This window comes from Cricetulus griseus, chromosome X, assembly GCF_003668045.3.
Source record: "Cricetulus griseus strain 17A/GY chromosome X, alternate assembly CriGri-PICRH-1.0, whole genome shotgun sequence".
In the NCBI taxonomy this organism is placed as follows: Eukaryota; Metazoa; Chordata; class Mammalia; order Rodentia; family Cricetidae; genus Cricetulus; species Cricetulus griseus.
In genome coordinates, this window is record NC_048604.1 from 36,929,607 (window position 1) to 36,941,746 (window position 12,140).

Here is a 12,140-nt window from a genome sequence, read left to right on the forward strand (position 1 = left end):
TCTGGGGACTTGTTAGGAACAGCTGTTGAAATTTCTGTGGTGTCTACGTATGTGTGAGCACACTCTCAGTAGAAAATGTATTTTACCATCCAGCTAGCTCTTAACCTTTTCTTTCCTTCCTTCCTTTCTTACTTTCTTTCATAAAGCAGAGGTCAAGTTTATTTAAACTATTTTAAACATACATTTTAGGCATGGGGTTAACTGGAAGAACTACTCCCAAGTGTGGGTATGGGCTTCAAAACAGAAAATGACCTTCTTTCACTGTGTTGAATGTCAGGTTCTAGGTGAACAGAGTATCAATGTGTGTGTGTAGATTTGAGATGCCTACATGGGGAAGATCTGCCCACTCCACGTGTATAACCAACAAGCAATCTCATGTCATAAACGTGAAACCGTAGACATGCTATTATCCATGGCACAGCCTTAAGGAAATAGATTCTGCTCTTGCCCTCCCCTGGGGAGAGAAATAAGATAACTTAAAGCATGAACTTCTGGTAAATAATCACACCATATAAACCTCACCACAGTTACATGGGATTAGCTAATGTTCTCTTAGGGTATACATCCACGAGAAACTGCAACTACAAAAATGTCAGTTTGTGAACACATATAAGACTTTCAGAAAAAATTATATGGAGTTTTATGTGAGTGTGGGTCACTACCAGTATAATGTGAACCAGTCTATGTGGATAGATATGAGTCAATGTGCTTATCCTACAGAGGGAGTGAAGGTCAGTGCCAATATGAAGATGTACATTGTCAACGTACCAATGTAAGAAGCTAAAGGTATGGCGTAATTTACAGAAGAATATGTGACTTCTCAGGCATATGGGTAAATATGAGTAACTGTTCAATCAATGTAAGTGAGAATGAGGTAGGATGAATAAATGAATGAGTGTAAATGTCAGTAACTGTCATGGGTGGTGTTAGCAACCTCTTGTGTGAGTATATGTATGCATCTCTGTGAATCGACTACTGCAATATCAATTGTGGCAAATAGCAACAAAACGCATATTAGTGGCTAAAAACACAGTTCATGTTACTATATTACGCTGGCATAAATGTGTGTAATAATGTGAGTGAGGGTGTACCCATTTGAGACTAGTAGAGTGGGAATGTATACAAATATCAGTAATATGGTAAGTATGGCAGTGATGTGTTAACATGTGTGATGGTCTGAATTAGGATTGGTTTGTAAGAGGATAAATATGTAAGAATGTAAAGGAGGGTTATTATGTGTCCATAAGAATGAATGGGAATGTATAATTTGGTGGTTCTGAAAGTGAGTGTGAAGACTTGAAAATACAAGAGTATAAGTATGTGAACATGACTGCATTAAGTTTGGCTGTACTTATGAATTGTGTATGTGCATGTATTTGTCCATAAGTGATTGTGTAAAAGGAAAGGTGATGACACCAAGTGAAAATAGCTGTAAATGTGTATATAATTGTATTTCAGACCATGTGTCTGAAGGTATAGTATTGAGTTGGATGACTAGATGTCAGTGTAAAGAATGAGTGCAATAGTGTCAATGTGTGTCAAAATATCTGCCTCCGTGTATAAGTATGTTTCTCTATGAAATGATGAAGGAAGGAGGACAGTTTCAATTCTGTGCATGTAAATGAAAGTATAACTATTGAGAAATAAAAGGAGCTTGGGATAAAGATATCCTTTATTAGAAAAACACCAGCCAAACGCAAGTCAGAGTGTGTCAGGGGCAGCAAGGCAGGCAGGCCAGAGAGAAGGGGTTCCCGTGTGCCTTGCAGCCCCTTAAAACCCTATCACGCATCATCCTGACCTCACCTTGACCACGCCCTAATGGGTGTGGTCAGGCACACCTGTAGCCAGCTTCTAGCAAGCATGACTTACACTGTCCCCTACATGTAACTATCAGCATAATAGTGCAGGAGAGTGTAATAGCTCAAAAAATATACCAGGCTGGGCAGGTAAGATATTGTTCATAGTGCTGTCATCTATACGCATGAATAATATGAGTATGTGTGTACACCTGTGTGTCACTGAGTTGCATGTGACTGTGAGGAAACTGATGTGTTGTACATGTCCGTGACTATGCAAAGAAGTTTGAGTTGGGCAAAGGGAAAGTTAGGGTATGCCTGGAAAAGGAGTGTTTGATTATACAGGCATGTTGGTGAGTAAGGGTGACTATGTCCTCTATAATGTAAATAAACATAAAAGTGTGTGAAAATGTTAAGAAAGAGTACAAAAGCCTGAGTGGGTGAGGAGAGCATTCGAGTTGGGAATAAAGTGCATGTTGCACCACAATGAAAATACGAAATATGAGTATGGTGGTACAGCTGTGTGGAGGTTTATAATATGATTATATGTGAGAGTGAGGGCAAGCCTGGGGGAGAAATGAGACTGGGTGTATACTGCATAATGCTGGAGTCTATGAAACTCCTCAGGAAATGCTCCCCAAATGGCAATGGAGTTCTAGTTCTAGACACATTACTGAGCCCCTCTCAACCTCCATACTGGCATTGATAAAAATAACTAACTGGAACTGATGCCACTTGTAGATTCAGAAACAGAAGTATGAACTAGTTGACAAAACACCTACTTTGTGGTGTTAATATTGGAGCAAATGGTAACATCTATCTGAAGTGCCTAGCTCAGAGTTGGTACCAGTAGATAATAAATAAAATGTATTATTGTAGCTGTCACAGAAAACCCAAGAGAGATCCCCAGGCACACTTCTTATTTTCCTCAGTTCTAGTTACCTTCTGTCAGTCAAAGTCTATAGAGGATCTCGGACCAGACCATCTCCAGAAAGTTGAATGCATCAGTATCGGCAAGGCTGTAATTTCATACCTCCAATTCGACAGCCGAAACTCTGGTGCTTCCCTTTCACAGGAAGGCATCACACAAACACCTGCTGCAGAGATGCACTTTTGCCATCCTCCAGGCTCTAGGTATTCTCAGAGTGAAAGAGAATTGGGTTGCATATTCTTTGTCTTGTTGAAATTCTTTGGTGGGGGCAGGTGGTGGTGTTGACTTGGGCAATGTGAGAGATGCCTAAGCAATTGACAAAGAAGCAGACAGTGAACCAGACAGACAGAGAGACCCAGGGACAAGAAGTCATAAATAGGCAGCAAGGCTACAGCGTATAGTTTAGAGGGTAGATGGAAAAGGCAACAGAGAAAGCTACTCCGACTGTCTGAGAGGCAGACAGAGAGAAGGGCAGAGGACAGGCAGGCGCAAAGGAAGAGAGACAGACCCAATGTGCAAAGATGCTGGTCACTCATAAAGCACAGTAAAGACCTATAAGACTAAAGGCCTGCCCTTGATAGTCATCTAGTTTATCTGATCAAAGAAATACTTCCGGAAAATCTTCAAAAACGATTTATGATGAGAGAAAAGCAATGCTGCTACAGACTTATGCTGGAGAGCTGGGGGAGGGAGTACGCCTTTGCTGCCTTGTTAGGTGGGAAGGTAGAGAGAAGGTTCCACAAGATTTTCGCTGAGCCTGCCAGTCCCAGAAGCAAGGAAGAGTGGGTTGGGAATACATTTGAATATGAAGACAAAGTTAAGATTATGGGGCAGTGGAAACCACAGGAACTGATTGGAGGATTTGTGACATGTGGCTGAAATGCCTCTTAGATATCATGAAAGAAGAAAAAGGAATGACAGCTTGATGGGAAGCAGTTTCGGTGTTGCATTGATGCTCTTAGATGGTGCTTGACATTTGCAAAAGGACTTGGCAATGGCTGTTATGTTGTTTCTCCTCCCCACTTCAAAATGTAGGTCAAGGCTGTCATTTCAATATTAGAGATGGAGGAACCAAGAGACAATGGATAGCTATAACAGACTGAGCACCCCAGAAAGTAGAACTATTAGGCCCTGAGGCCTAACTGGTGGGGCCTGGGCTCGGGTGAGAAGGCAACATTTATCTTGATTTCAAATACCCCTGACTCCACGCCCTGAAATCCTGTACTCACACCATATAGCCACCACTGAAGGAGCTCAACACAGGTCAACACTCTCAACACAGCTCAACACTCTCATGAGCGTTGCTCATGAGAGGGGCTAGGCTGGCTTCAGCTCCAAGTGACTCAGTGCTGTGCACACCAGCTGCCACAAGACACAAGCTGCTCTTTTGGGGGAGCCTGCTGAGAAAAATATTGTGGGGGAGATGGAACCCTTTCTACACCTGCTACTACACCCTCATCCTCCCCCATATGTATTACACACACACACACACACACACACACACACACACACACACACACACTAGAGTGGGATATTTCAGAATATCGTTTAAGAAGCCTAGTATATCAATGAGGTAAAAACATATTTTTATGTAGGATTTTGGAAAGGGTATTGAACTGGGAGTCAGGAGATAGGGGTACCAATTAATAATCAATGCTTGCCAACTCATCACTCTGGAGCTACCCACTTGGTATCTGCTCACGTAGTAATTTTGGACAAGTATTACAAGGGCTAAGTCAAATAAGATGCATGTGAAGAATCTACACAACTTTCAGAATTATTCACGGGTCAATTTGAATACTAACCAGAGATGACACAGTCTGGTGTATAGTAGTCAATAGAGGTAATGGCCTCTAAGAATATCTGAGCTTCCTAGCAAACTATCACTATTATTCAGTACTTTCTTCTCTCAATTTCCAAGTCTCTACCTTTATTTCACCTCCTTTGACCACCAACCTCTTTCTTTGGGTAGGTATCTGGGGAAGAGAGTCTCTTAGGCAAGAACACTCTAGGCTTCCTTTTGCCTCACAGTTGTGGAGGTTCTAAAGCTCGGACCTTAACTGAACCTACCAGCTGGCCTTAGCCAAAGAAATGTTTTCCACAGCTTTGGCAAATTTACCAAGGTGGATACACACAATTTGTTATATTTTGATGACAATTTACCTTTTTTTGCCTCACAGAGGTTTCTATATCTAGTTGTGATGGAAACAGGTTCTCTCTCTTGACTTCTCCTTCTCATCTCATGATGGAGAAGGAATACATAACCATGGTGCCTTGCATGCTAGGCAGTCCCTCTCCCATCCAGATCTACCTTCTTCCGGAGACAAGGTCCCTTTAACCTCTTCACTTTCTGCATTTTCCCACATTCATTTGAGTCTCCCCAGGGAAAGGCTGATTTTCCCTTTGTAGAACTCCAAGCTCTACAACCTCTACCTACTTCTTCCCAACACCTCATCCCCACAACCATATTGACCCTGCAAGGAAAGCCATAACCATATGCTAATTCAAATAGAGCATGACCCAGGCTAGCACCCAGTTACTAGATGACAACTAAATACAAAGTTCTAACCCAAAGAAATAGACTGATGGATATTTGCACAAAAAGCAAAATTGAAGTCTTGGGAAGCCAAGAAAAAGTTCCATGAGCTCTAATTGCATCTCTTAAGCAAAAAGGATAATGTCACATCCTGGGTCTGCCTCTCCCTCTGGTACAGATTCTAGACCACAAGTGTCCCCTAACATGTGTAGCATCCATGTGGTTTTCCCCCAGGAATACCCCTAGTAGCTTTCCAAAGCCCTCCCACTGCATCACTGAGTGACACCGCCTCCTCTCTCTGAAAAAACTCACTTTGCAAGAAGGTGAAATGAGGTTGGGAGGTAAGAGCTGTCAGAACTCCAGAAGGGACAAAGTGTGAGGAGGGTCAGATGTGGCCTATTCCTAATGATGAGGATTTACTGCGGAAACAGCATCTCTCTCTCTCTCTCTCTCTCTCTCTCTCTCTCTCTCTCTCTCTCTCTCTCTCTCTCTGTGTGTGTGTGTGTGTGTGTGTGTGTGTGTGTGTGTGTGTGTGAATGCACCAACCTGTACTAACCAAAACTCCTCATGTTTCTAAGCTTTCCTTCAGTGTACTTCGCTTTCTCCACATTCCCTCATTTGGAACATCAAATAATAACTTCATGGTAGTTTGCCTTGAACCTACCAGTTGTGTAGCTTGAACCAGTGCAGAAGCAACTGGCAGGTCACCAGGGGGCAACACCCCTTGACCACTAGGGTCTATTTTGAGTATAGCACATTTTGTATATGAGCAAAATCTGGGCATGTATATCTGTGCTGTTCCATGCACTCTGTTATATATGCATATGTTGTGTTATATCTATACTATCCTGTATTTGTCCTGAACCTGCACTGTGTTATGTGTGCAGTGCTGTGCTTATATCATGTCATCTATGTTTATCCTGTCAGTATGTGATTACATATGCACTGTTTTTATGTAATGTGTTACATATTATAGCATCTCTACCATGCATGTTACATGCATGTACATATGCCACATGTCTAATTTGTAGTATGTAGCATGTGTATCTGTGCCACACATCTGTACTGAGTGGTGAGTGTTGCATAGCTGTATTATACTGTGAATTTATATATCCCTTGCCTTCTGCCTGTCCCCTTGCTGGAAGCTGGGAGGTATGGATGCATATATTTTAGACATACTTAACTTCTCTTCCCTTGCTTCATTTCAGTCCCCCCCACCATAGAATCTCTGTCTAAGCACTAACACTATCACCTTAGGATGGAGATCAAAGGAAGTTGTGAAAGTTGTACTCTCTTCCCCAGAAACATTCATGGCAAATGTCTTATGCAGCATTGCATATTTCTGGGGAAAGCTCGTAGGTCCTTCTTCAGGCTCAAAGAAGATACAGCACAAGGGAGAAGAGAGTGATGCTCCTCTCCCTAAACAAGCTCACACTGGAGAAAAATTCTATGAAGGAAGCTGCACCTCCCTGAGTTTCTCCTTCCGCCTTGATAGAATGAGTGTGCCTTCTTTGCGTGCCAGGCCTGTAAGAGCTGTTTCAGAGTACTGGCATCCAGGCAACGGGAAGCAGAGAAATGTGTCTCAAGTATAGTCGCTAGGGGGCGATATTGTGCTGTCAGACGCAGTGGTCTGTTTAGGGTGCAGAAATCCAAAGAATTCACAGGGCTCTCTCTCTCATAGAGATAAGGAAAAGAAGCTGCCGCCTGCCAAGCCACCCCTCCGTTTTTTATTTATCTTTATCTTCATCACAATCCCTTTCTTTTTGGGAACTGCATTAGGGAGTTAAAATAGTAGTGAGTCCCAGTGCCCCTCTCTATGATCTATCTATGCAAACTACCACACAAGAGTTTTTCTGGGGATTAGTAATAGGTAACCCAGAAAATACAGAATTGGACTTCTCCTTTTCCTCATGTTTCCCATTCACGTGAAATAAAAGTGAAGTCATGCTGCAAAAAGATGAAATGTGTGGCTGTCTCTTTTACATTGATTGGCTTTCCCTAAACTGGAGAGGTTACAAATTGGAAAGTGATATAGACAGGCTATTTTCTTTTGTTGCAGGAGGGCTGTACTTTAGTGGCTGGCTATCTTAACTACCAAGTATAAAAAGGGTCCAGTTCCTAGTGTTCCCAGCAGATTAGAGAACACCTAGTCGAACTCCATTATTTGAAGGTCAAGGAAACAGGCCCTGAGTACCACATGCAGTCAGCCAAGAACACCTGATTTCTGATTTCCAAGGTTCATGCTATCCCCGATTCCACCCTGCCCACCCCGCAAAACATTTTTCTCTGAATCCAACCCTCTTCTACCCCACAGAAAACCTTGTCTCCCCTTCAGCTCTGCGAGCTTCTGAACCAACCACCTCATGATCCAGCCTGTCTATGAAAATATGTTTGAGATGACTCTTTTCCCCACGAGTAAATTGTTAATTTCTTCTCAGCTTTCAAGGTCCACTTCCCCTCTTTTGCTTCCCACCCCGAGTCCCATCTGTAGCTGCACCATTTTACCCCCTGGTTGCATCCCCTGGGCGCAGCACAGATTGTCCCAACGTGCAGATAATTGACCGAATGTGCAAATCAGACACGGATCTATTGCATTGATTAACATTTCCAATTAAACTCCCGGTTAGGCTGTGGGTATTAGTGACTCAAGTAATCACAAGTAAATGCGTGTACCTTCCCACGCTGCAGAGCGCGGTAGGCAGCGCCACATTTCTGGGAAGAAATGGGAACACATTGACCTGGAGGTTCATTTAGTTGTCTGGCACTGCTAAATCAGATTGTAAATGTATGGCTGTTAGTTGATCCTAAGCTCTGGCTTCACACCTGAAATGGAGGACTTGGGTCTTCCACATCGCTACGGTTACTTTTCTGCCCCCTGCTGGCAAAGCTATTTAGTGAGAATTTGGCCTGGAAGTCTGCCCTGGCCCTGCAAAGGGAACTGCCTAGCTTCTGACAGGTATAGGTGTGCATGAGGGTGGGTGGGGGAGGCTCAGCTAAGACTTAAACTGTGCTCCAGAGGCCTGGAATGCCACACTTACCTTCCAGGGCAAAGTTTTTCTGTTGTCCTTGGTGGACACAAAGTCCCAGCAACATCGCCCCCCCACCCCCGAAAGGATTTTTTTTCTCAAACCTGGGCCTAATTCACCTATATAAAAGCAGTCAGACTCCAGTCTCAGATTATAGCTCCCCTGCTTTTCTTTCCAGCCTTCATCCCCTGTCCCTTTATCCAAAAGCAAAGAGCTTTTTCGAGACTGCTGCTCATCAAGTTTCTTCTCAGCCCTTTGGTTAAAGTTACTGGTTCCTAAAAATGGCTTATGCAGTTGGGAATGCTAGTGATTCCCTTAACTGCTAGAAGCCCCCTAGAATCCTTGATTGAGTCACTGCTGAGTTGATACCAAAACTTTTCTTTTGCCAGGTCACCAGAGTGACTGGGGCTCTTGAGCTCCTAGCAAGATCCTCATTTTTCTTCACCTTCTACAGTTCTCCCCTACCTACTCCCTGAGCTCCTGCCTGTTCAGTCTGATCTCTTATGTGTTAGTTATCCTCTTTGACCTGGTTCTTACTCTTGACTTCACCACAGCAGGATCTCTGCCAGCAACCCCCTTTCATTCTGCAGTCATTCCCCATTTCCTTAGTCTGTCAAACCTACTACCCAGTCTTTTCCAAACCCGGAGCAAACTTGTCTGCCCTGTGCATCACTGCCACCTTTGAACAGGGAAAAACAGAACACAACCAACCAACCAACATAAACCCCGCAACCTGTAAGAATGATCAGCTACAGGAATGTCCATGGGGTGTTGTCGCCCATTGCTTCTACTCTTATTCCAGTGTTCACCTGGCTGTTGGGAGGCTTCAAAACCATGCCTCTTCACATTCTGAGGTCTCTCTGGATCCTGGATTAGCAGCAGTCAGCTTTAACCCAGTATACCACCCAAACTTTTTTTCATGTTGTGCATTGCATGGACACAGAGGAGTATGAAATTTGTATCCCTAAAAGGAGGGCTACTTGGCTCTTTTCCCAGGTCCCAGACTATTAATCATCCATTGCCTCCATTACCACAGTGAACACCTTTACCCAAAGGTGCCCCTGATTGGAAGCTGAAGTGTCAAAATCACACATCCTGCCCAATTATAATTTTACAAATGGCCCAGTGAAGACCACACTGACCTTTTATACCTGGCTCATCCCAGAACAGGGCCACTGTGCTGTCACCAACAGGAATGGACCTCCTTCTGTTCCAACACCTCAGACAACCGTATAGTTGGCCTGGATTTGAGTCTGCAAAACCATGGGGTGGGGGGGGAGCAAAACTAACATGGCTAAGGGCTTCTCTTTTTTTTTTTCAAAAAAATAATATTGCAACCACCCCATCATGCTTCCCAAAACCAAACCACTCACCCTTTTCTCCTTTGCTTCTACAGCCCATACAGCCCAGAAACCTCAAGTCTATAATCTGGAATTGGATTCTGGAAGGTGGAACCAAAAAGCAAGCAAACAAACAAACAAAACCCAATGGAGACCCTGGTTCCCTCCTCGAGAGAACCATTTACAACCCCCAAACCCTCACCCTGCCCTTAATCACCACTTAAGGAAAGGAAAACCCTGCAGAGCCTGAATTTTGGAATGTTCTGTTCACTCAGAAGTATGCCAGTCATAGTGCCAGGTCACAAACTGAGGGCAGTGTCTCCTGGGAGCCAAAGAGCACTGGGAAGGGAGGAAGCAGTAAACCCAATGACCCTATTCCCCAGACAAAGACAGGGGCCAACAGGGGGACGCCAGGCTTTTCTAAGGACCTTATTGAATCCATTCAGTCCCCGCAGAAGAAGAAGAAGAAAAAAAAAAAAAGAGTCCTCTTGTCATTACCATCCTCCATGTGAAAAGGGGAGGGGGAATAAAGAAAATAATTAAAAGAAAGGAAGGCTTCTTTTTTAAGAAAATTGGTACTTTTCTGTTTCAGTTGGGTTGTTCTGATGCAGACTTGGCCAGACTGCGGCCACACCCCCTCCCCTTCTCTAGAGGGCTGCTGTCAACACTCTGGCTGGGGGTTGGGGGGAGATGGTAGGAGACTTACACTCTGACATAGCTTTCAGGGCGGATTTTGCCCCAGGCGGCCCAAGCCCCAATAAGCTAGTCATAGGCTTGGCCAAGGGAAGAAGCCCAGGTCCTTTAGGACCAGCCCGGACACACCCACTCATCTGCCTAGGCAAACCCCATCAAGCGCTGTGCGCTGTGTCCCAAGGCTTGGGCAAGGGAGCCACGTAGGAGAGTCAAAGCTGGGGCGTAGCAGGAGCAGGAAGGGGACACAGCAAGGAACATCTGCACAGCAGCATCCCCAACCCTGAGCTAGCCCGGTACAGTACAGAAGTCGCGGGATTTACCTGCCAAGGGTCCAGCCACCCTGCCAAGACCTTTCCAGTACCTCCAAGCACGCCAACACTTGGGCTGGGGAGCTGCAGCCCAGCGGCCACAGCCGCAGCCCCGGACCCAGCCGGCTCCCACCACGGCTCTTCTCTCGCCCAGTGCGCTCACTCCCAGAGGAGAAAAGCTGCAGGCCCCAGCGTAAGACCCCAGACTGTTTGTGGGCACAGCTGCCTGCCTGCTACAGAGCCCCTCCGCTCAGCAACCGCTCCCTAGCTCTTCTTTGCTATGACGTCACCTGGGCTCTGCACCGTACCTAGGCCAATCAGATGGTGAGCATAAAAGTAAAATCGCCCTGAGTGGGCTACTGGGGACCAATCTTTTGTTTCCAGGCAGGAAGCGCCCTAGGAGGGGGGAGAAAGTGGAGGGAGGAGAAAGGAGAGGGAAAGAAGATGGAAACTTCTACACTGTCGGGATTGTCAAAAGAGGAAGGTGGAGCCATGGAGAAAGAGGCACCAGGCAGGAGTGGGAGGGGACATTTCATGCATCTTTCTTGCTTGCCACCCTTAAGAACACTAGGCTTTGAGACATGTTTTCAGGCCAAGGAATTCATCTACAGGAGCAAGCTTTCTTGAGGAAATGGTTTGGATTTGGGACACCACCTGTCAGCCTAGCAGGTTACATGGAAAACTAAGAGCGGGAGATGTGGTGGTGGAATTAAGAAAGGTAGCAATTTAGAGGGAGAAAACAATCTTCGGCACATGAGACATGCATTTCAAAACAGGTAGCATTATACGAAAGAAATTACTTTACTTCCAGTTGAATGCATTGATTTCACACAGATCCCTCGTTCATCTTTTCCATAAAACCTTTAATGATTTCTCTCATCTTTACCAGAAGGTTCACATTTTGACAAGTGTCCTAAGCCATTTAAAGTCTACGTTCACAAACCATCACTTCCTACTCCCAAAGCCATCCTTCTTAGAATTTTGGCAGATTATATAAATTATGTCAAATCTCTGCAATGAGACAATAGGCTGCACAACACACTGAGTGTTTGAAATATAATGATGTAAAAATATGCCTCCCAACAAAAGGAAAGCAAAGGAAGCAAGGATAATATTTTAATGATTAGGCTAAAATAGTGGGGCTATAGGCGATTTTCTTCTCTACTTCTAAACTTTTAAAAATAAAGATAAATGTATCCTTGCAAAATGGATGACCAGAATGAATAATAACTATTTCCGCTGTCCCTACGATTTAATTTTCTCAACACAGCATAAGAAACAACACATATTTCCTTACAATGACAATACAATGCATTTTGACACTAAGACTGATTTCATGCTTTTCCAGATCCTCTGAGGAAGAGTCACACAAAAGATCGCTGGATTAACCAGAGATAACCCTTCAGATACCTGGAAAGGGGTGTGTGTGTGTGTGTGTGTGTGTGTGTGTGTGTGTGTGTGTGTGTGTGTGCCCGCTCGAGCGTGGGGGGGTGGGTGGTGGTTGGGGGGT

At 44.5% G+C, this 12,140-nt stretch overlaps 1 protein-coding gene across 11 annotated transcripts in view; it reads right to left on the reverse strand.

Moving 5' to 3' along the window:
- Positions 1-12,140, reverse strand: part of Pak3 (p21 (RAC1) activated kinase 3) — a 256,170-nt gene that overhangs the window by 95,293 nt on the left and 148,737 nt on the right. The window contains exons 1-2 of one of the 11 annotated variants that reach the window (XM_027433651.1): positions 9,663-9,800; positions 9,432-9,542 (exon numbers count right to left, since the gene is read on the reverse strand). The exons of 9 other annotated variants lie outside the window; for them this stretch is intronic. The gene's annotated coding sequence lies outside the window, so the exon portion shown is untranslated. Of the gene's footprint in view, positions 1-9,431; positions 9,543-9,662; positions 9,801-12,140 lie in introns of those variants that run through there. One more of the 11 variants, XM_027433647.2, reaches the window with a different exon arrangement.